The sequence below is a fragment of the Drosophila willistoni genome (genome assembly GCF_018902025.1).
Source record: "Drosophila willistoni isolate 14030-0811.24 chromosome 2L unlocalized genomic scaffold, UCI_dwil_1.1 Seg168, whole genome shotgun sequence".
Classification (NCBI taxonomy): Eukaryota; Metazoa; Arthropoda; class Insecta; order Diptera; family Drosophilidae; genus Drosophila; species Drosophila willistoni.
In genome coordinates, this window is record NW_025814047.1 from 9,547,037 (window position 1) to 9,553,636 (window position 6,600).

The 6,600-nt window shown below is 39.0% G+C and overlaps 1 long non-coding RNA gene across 1 annotated transcript; it reads left to right on the forward strand.

Moving 5' to 3' along the window:
* Nucleotides 1–5,691: 5,691 nt before the first annotated feature.
* LOC124459974 lies at nucleotides 5,692–6,600 on the forward strand. The gene is made up of 3 exons (XR_006953932.1): nucleotides 5,692–5,892; nucleotides 6,056–6,194; nucleotides 6,389–6,600. It is a non-coding gene; the product is annotated as an uncharacterized LOC124459974 (long non-coding RNA).

A 6,600-nucleotide genomic window follows, 5' to 3' on the forward strand; every position in this document is an offset into this window, starting at 1 on the left:
TTTGTATGCAAAAGTTAAATAGAAAAAATGAAATGAAAACACTGCAGCATGCTTTCAGGCTACGGCTGCCAAATATGGCGCGTCGTCGTCCATGTACGTGACTTTAGCACACGGTCTTAACCGGAGACCCGCAGACCGACACCCAAGTCATGGACATTTCCCATTGTTGGTCATTAATTTGAAGGCAAAGTCTGTTTGGGGTTTAACTAGCGCGCGCCTTTCATCACACTCTCTCACACACACACACACATCCACACTCACACACGCCCACTGTAAACCAAATATTTTGTAGTGTTAATACAGGGTGGCCAAGGTAATAGATAAGCTGTGCATAACATTAAGTTCTTGTTAGACTCAATCGGTCAGTGCGGTTATCGAACAGGCCACAATAAAGTAAAGTGATGTCTATAATGGAATCTAAGCAACTACAGCGAAGCAACACCCTGTATATATAAGTGTACGTATATACATATGTATATGTATCTACCCACTTTGTCACACAACTCACGTACATGCCACGTATGCTAGCCAAAAAAGGATTGTCCACGCGTTTGGTCAACTTCAACGATGGCTGGCATCGGTTTGGTCTTTGGCCATCAGCTCGATTAGATGTTGTGGTTTGGGATGGTCGTCATCGTCATCATGCCGTCGTCGATGGCGTTCCACCCTTGCGGTCGTGTTTTTGTGGTTCCACACATTCCAGGGACGTGGACCGTCTGGCCGTCATGGTTTCGGGTTATAGAGTGATGAGCTGGAGACTCCTTCGTAGAGGGAGGCGGGGAGAGCTCTTGTGAGCGTTAAAAAATGTTTTAGCAGCGAGGTTTTTGCAGTTTTTGAGGTTAACAGCGTTCACGTGCTGGCAAAAGGTGCCGACAATGGTTGCTACACTGACTGAAAATGGCGTTGAGTGCTGCTACTCCTTCGTCCCATTCCGGATCCTTCTGTTGGCCAGCTGGTAAAGATTTATCTAGCTGCTGGGACGTGACGCCGAAAATCGTGTCAACTTGAATTATGACGAATGTTGTCTTTGTAAATCTCAACTGGCATTTGTCGACATGGACAGAAAAATAAGAGCAGTGAAACTAGCATAAATCTTAATTCAAGTTTTATTGTCTTATCTGTGGGCTTTAAGTAAATTGCAGCTGCTTAAATTTTATCCCCCATAGGTTTAAGCGAAACGTGGAGGAAAAAGGCTTAATAGACTAGTAGGAACTCCCGAATTCCCATTCGAACATTAAGAACCATTTTTATATCACTCAAAATCCGGGTATATCGACTTTTAGGGCAGGCGTAATTTTAAAACATGAAATACACAATATTTAAAATTTCCCATTAGGTCAGTTCGCGTTTTTTGATTTTAAGCATCAAAGTCTGAATGCACCAGCCTAAAATTATGCTATACGTATTTTAATTTATCCCAAAGTATTTATTTCGGAATACTCATGGTATTTTCTCCACATATGTATAGCATAGTTTTGGGTAGGCGTTTAGCTACTTCTGTGACACACCGAAATAATAATAAAGCTGAGTTTCGTATTTAGATATGCAAGCAAAGATTGAAAGGGTATTCAAATAACGGCTCAACTGAATTAGCTGGACTTTAGCTTTTTTGCTAGGCTTTAAAGCACGAGCATTAAATCGGGACCACCATTAACATTTACGATTTCGTATTGGTTCCTTGGCCAGAGCTGTGGAGTTTGGGCCAAGAGGGAATCGGATTCTCATACACATGGCAAATGTTTGCCTTCTTCTATTGCTTCTCTCCATCTTTGAGTGCCAGGAACGAAAATACCGAATATGTTTGCTTGGCCTCAAGGATGAGTGCAACCAGGCAGGAAGACTAGTGAGAGCCTTCTGTTTGCCTGCAATTGTATATCGAGTGCTCTGGAAAAATTATCGACTTAGTGAACCCAAACGGGCGTGAGAGGGAGAACAAATGCAGAGGGAAACAGGCAAATAAAAAGAGACAGATGCAGAAAAGGGACAAAGGGAGGAGAAGTTAGCCCAGCAAAGGGTATTCCATCGATGAACTAACGACCAAAGTTTTGCATTTTAATAGGCTCTAAACTGCCATCAATTTGCAGGTTTTCCGATTTGTCCGACCGTTTGTTTATGTTGCAGCTTTTGCTTCGTTTTCGGCTTTGGATGGCTACGACTTTGGTTTCGACCATCTGCTGCAATTGAATTCTGGCCAAGACCAATTTAAGTAAACTTGCCCACAATAAAAATATGCATCATGGGCATCATCAATCTGGCTCAGATCATGACTAGAAGTGCAAATGGGCTGTCCCATTAGTAAAATTGCTTGAAATTCTTCGAATTGTTTCACAAAATGAAATCACAATTCACACAATCATGATTTGCCGTTAACTCAACTAGAGAAAACAAAAGTCAGATTTTACTTAAACGATTAAACGTGTACAGAGTCTTAGTATCTACTTTATAACGCTCGATTATTAAGCAGTCACTATAACGCTAGATTCTTTTGCAGAGAGCTGTCCTGTCGGATAATTATTCCGTATTTTAATGGGGAGAAAGGTTATACTTAAGTCGCCACGTAATTAGTTTTCCTTACCTGCTGTAACCGACGGGCTAAGCTGTGGGTTTTCCGCGATTAAAATTTAATTTGTCGGATTCCATAACTATATTGATTATTATACCATGCACCCATAGGGTAAATTCGTATATAATGTCGCCAAAATGTATGTAACAAGCAGAAGGAAGCATTTCCGACTCTATAAGGTATAAATAATCTTGATCAGCATCTACAGCCGAGTCGATCTAGCTATGTCCGTTCGTCTATCCATATCAACACGTAGATCTCGAAGACTATAAGAGCTAGAGTCACCCAATTTGGAACTTAGACTTCTGTAATATTTACGGTGTTCAGGTTTATTTAAATTTTTTGCCACGCTCCGGAAATTACATAAAACCGATTTTCTCAATGGCTATACTAGCCAAACTTGGAATGTGTACTAGCTTAGTACACGCTCCCGAAAATTAAATAAGACTGATTTTCTTAAAAACAACAAAGCTAGAACCACCAAATTTGGTACATAGATTTGTTTAGTATGCGTGCAGATTAATAATATTTTATATTTTTGCCTTCAGAATCTAGAAAAAACCGATTGCCTCATGCAATTTTTGTTTATCGAAACCAAATTCAGGAACCAAATTGTTTTATCTAAGTCGGATAGAAACATGGAAAATATACGAATAAAGAGTTTTACTAGTGGCGTTTTTGTGAGGGTGAGCGAGATAGCATATAGCTTTGACATACATAGAAATTTAAAATATTTATTCACCGGGTGCATGGTATACCGAAGTCGGCGATATGACTTACATCCTTTTCAAATGATGTTGTACTACATTTGTCGTAGACATTCGTATTGTTGACTCCAAGCTAATGTTTTTCCCAATCCCGACGTCCGATCCAAGAAGGATACTTTAGTTCATACCCAACAGTAATTACAAAAATTTACTCATTTGCTTTTTTCATATCACGTATGGAGAATTGATTTATGTACATATATTATGTTGAGAAAAGTCTGTCAATTGGCTGTCCACATTCAATAGATATTTTAATCGTTAAACATTAACGATGCTAAACGAAGTAGAAACATGTTAGACTTCATGGATAACCAAGTCAAAGTTAGCCAAATTCATCGTTTGCTCAGTAAAGCGAGAGTATTTAGGTTAAATTAATTTTCATTTTATTTAGTTTGTCACTATGCACGATATACCGTAAGCCGGCAGGGAGTCAGAATTGTTGCAATCTAGCAATTTAAGAAGTTTTTCATTTAGGAGTTGTAATCATGAAAATTTTCAAGTGTTTTCTGCATTTTGGCTTTGTCAAGAGCTACAAACAAAGTTCGGCAAATTAATTATTTTTGGTGAATGACAGAGAATATTGTCAATTTAGGTTAAATTTAATGTCACAGCCATTTAGTCTAATGTGTTGCCATTATTGTTAGGATGATGATGATGATGGCCGGACCCCGCCCAAGACAATAGATGGCTTCCTACCGACAAGTCACGTTCTCGTTTGGCTTCTTTGTCTCTCTGACGTGACTCTGTCATGCTAATGCGCTTGCAAGTATGCAATATATTTTACGTATGCAAGTAGATACCTGTGTGTTTGTGTATGTATGTATATACATGTGCCTGTGTGTAGGGGGGTGGGCGGTGTTTGTTATGGGGATGCTCTATCACTATCATAAACATTAACGGCTTTTACTTACTCTCACAGTTCATGGCAGCAGTCACTTTTGCACTTGACACAAAAGCAAGTATTCTAGTAAAAACGCTCCTCTCGCTGCGCGCACAATTTCCACAGTGATTTTTCACATGCGACATGTGTGCGAAAGATTTTTCGCCTTGAAGCTGGCTAAAAATAAAGGCAAAAACAGGCGACAAAATGCTGTTGCCCTGCGACACTTTTAAATCGGCAATCTGTTAGAACTTTGCCCACCACAACATGAAAGCTTGATGTCTTCGGGGCTATTTGAAGGGGGAAGGGTGGCTGTTGGCTCTGGCCCATTAAATCTTGGCAACTTTGACCGCGGTCTTGTTGGCATGCCCTCTCACCTTTTGCGGTCAGTGGCCAGGCTTCAAAGGGCTGCGCCTTTCTCTGTCAGCCTTGGTATGCCGGTCACGTTTCCATTCATTTAAAACATGGCTCAAACATTGAATGAAAATCAAATAAAATTAGTGAAAAGCTACGCGTGTGTGTTAAAATGCTAGAAAATTGTTTCCAATTTTCTTTTCACTTATGCCTCTCATATAACACAGTCCAGCATCTATTTATATATAACATAAGTCTCTGAAACTACAAAAGAGACGGAACGCCACATGTTTTCGTCAATCTGAGTCTTGTCCATCTTGTTTAAGTCTCAAATTTGATTCATTAACAATAGTCATTTTAAAAGTTCTTTCGTGAGATGGAGTTATTTTTGTTTTGCGCCTAAAGCATTTAGTTCCGATCTGTCCTCAAAAACTCGAACGAATTTTACTTTTACATGACAAAAACTTGGCGAGATAATCCATTCTGGTCAGCTGGGGGAGTTGTGCCTGCAACTCTCCCAAGGATGTACAAAGAAAAGGTCCAGGTATAAGCTCGATTGAATTTTTTGAATATAAAACTCCCCTCTGACATTTCACCCAAATCTACACATGTTATAAAACATTGCATACAAAATCGCAATAATAATAGACTGCTAACAGATATAGATTAAGAGGTTGATATTGAGATATTATTTTCAGAAGTTGGCGTGCTGATAAAACACCTTTTCCTTTTGCGGCGTCTAAGGGAAATTTAATTAACATACGAACTTTTACCTAGACTAGTGCCCTAATCGAACCCTTTAATAAAAGGAATGAATAAGAGTTTGCAAAATAAGCAACTGACTTTGAAAATTGATTACATTGCAAATGTTGCGAAAGTTAAGTTAGTAATACTCATACGTTTATCATCGCCCAATTAAAAAATAGAGTACTTACTTAATAAAGAAATCCCTGGAAAAAGCTATCCACATGAAAGGCGAATTCCCTTTCGTATGTTAAATATAAAATAGACTTCGACGGAAATGAGTACAATCCTCTAGACGATTGATGTTGTCTCTTTATGTTGTCCAAATTAAATTCCATGGTCTGAAATTCTTAGAGAATACATTAAAACAGAGTAGACTTTTTCGTTTAGCTCTCAAAAAGCATTTGGTGAATTTTTTAATTTCAATACACATTTAGCTAACCGTAGATACCTTCCATGCCTGCTATGGCTGGGTATATGCGAGTACATGCCACATTAATAAAATAAATTTTCATACACATCCTCAGAATTCTCACATTAAAACGTTTATCCACAGCCTCCTGTCTATTGGAATTTGAATAGAAGTAAGTACATACACACACATGTGCATAATCATATGTGAACACACACACACACACACACATATAGATATATATTATATGTAAAACACATACATCACTGTCAGCTTATGTGCGTCAACGAAACGGGCTTTAATTTTGTCTTTAAAATTTTCTCACAAATATCAAGGTTTAATGCTCTGACAAGATGTCAAACCTGCCTAATGAAATATTGCTGGCCGACAAAGCCAACAAAACCCCACTTCAATGTTACGCATACCCCGTGTTGCCTTTGCGCATCTTTTTCACTCCCCCAGGCCGGCGATTGGGTAAGTTGAGATGTGAGAAGTGTGGAACAGGAGAGGGGGGTGCAAATGTGTAGCATACTTATCGATGCTGTCAATGAATTTTGTTTGTGCTGTGAGCCGACAGCTTAAAGTGAAATTTCTTTTTGGCCACCGCAAATGGCAAAAATGAGCCACAACAAAACTGACAACAAATTTCAAATTCAAATTTCTCACAGGCAATTATCCACATCGAGAGCCTGTTTGATGTGGCCTGCCTGCCATCCTGCCATCCTGCCAGACTGCCACACGGCTGCTTTTGAACTAATCCAGCACCCAGAAAACCAACGAACATTGAAAGGGAAGACAAAAAGCATGACGACAGCATAAATAAGTCACAAAGAAAAATGTGTAAAATGTTGGGCAAATGCTTAAAGCTATTCATAATTTA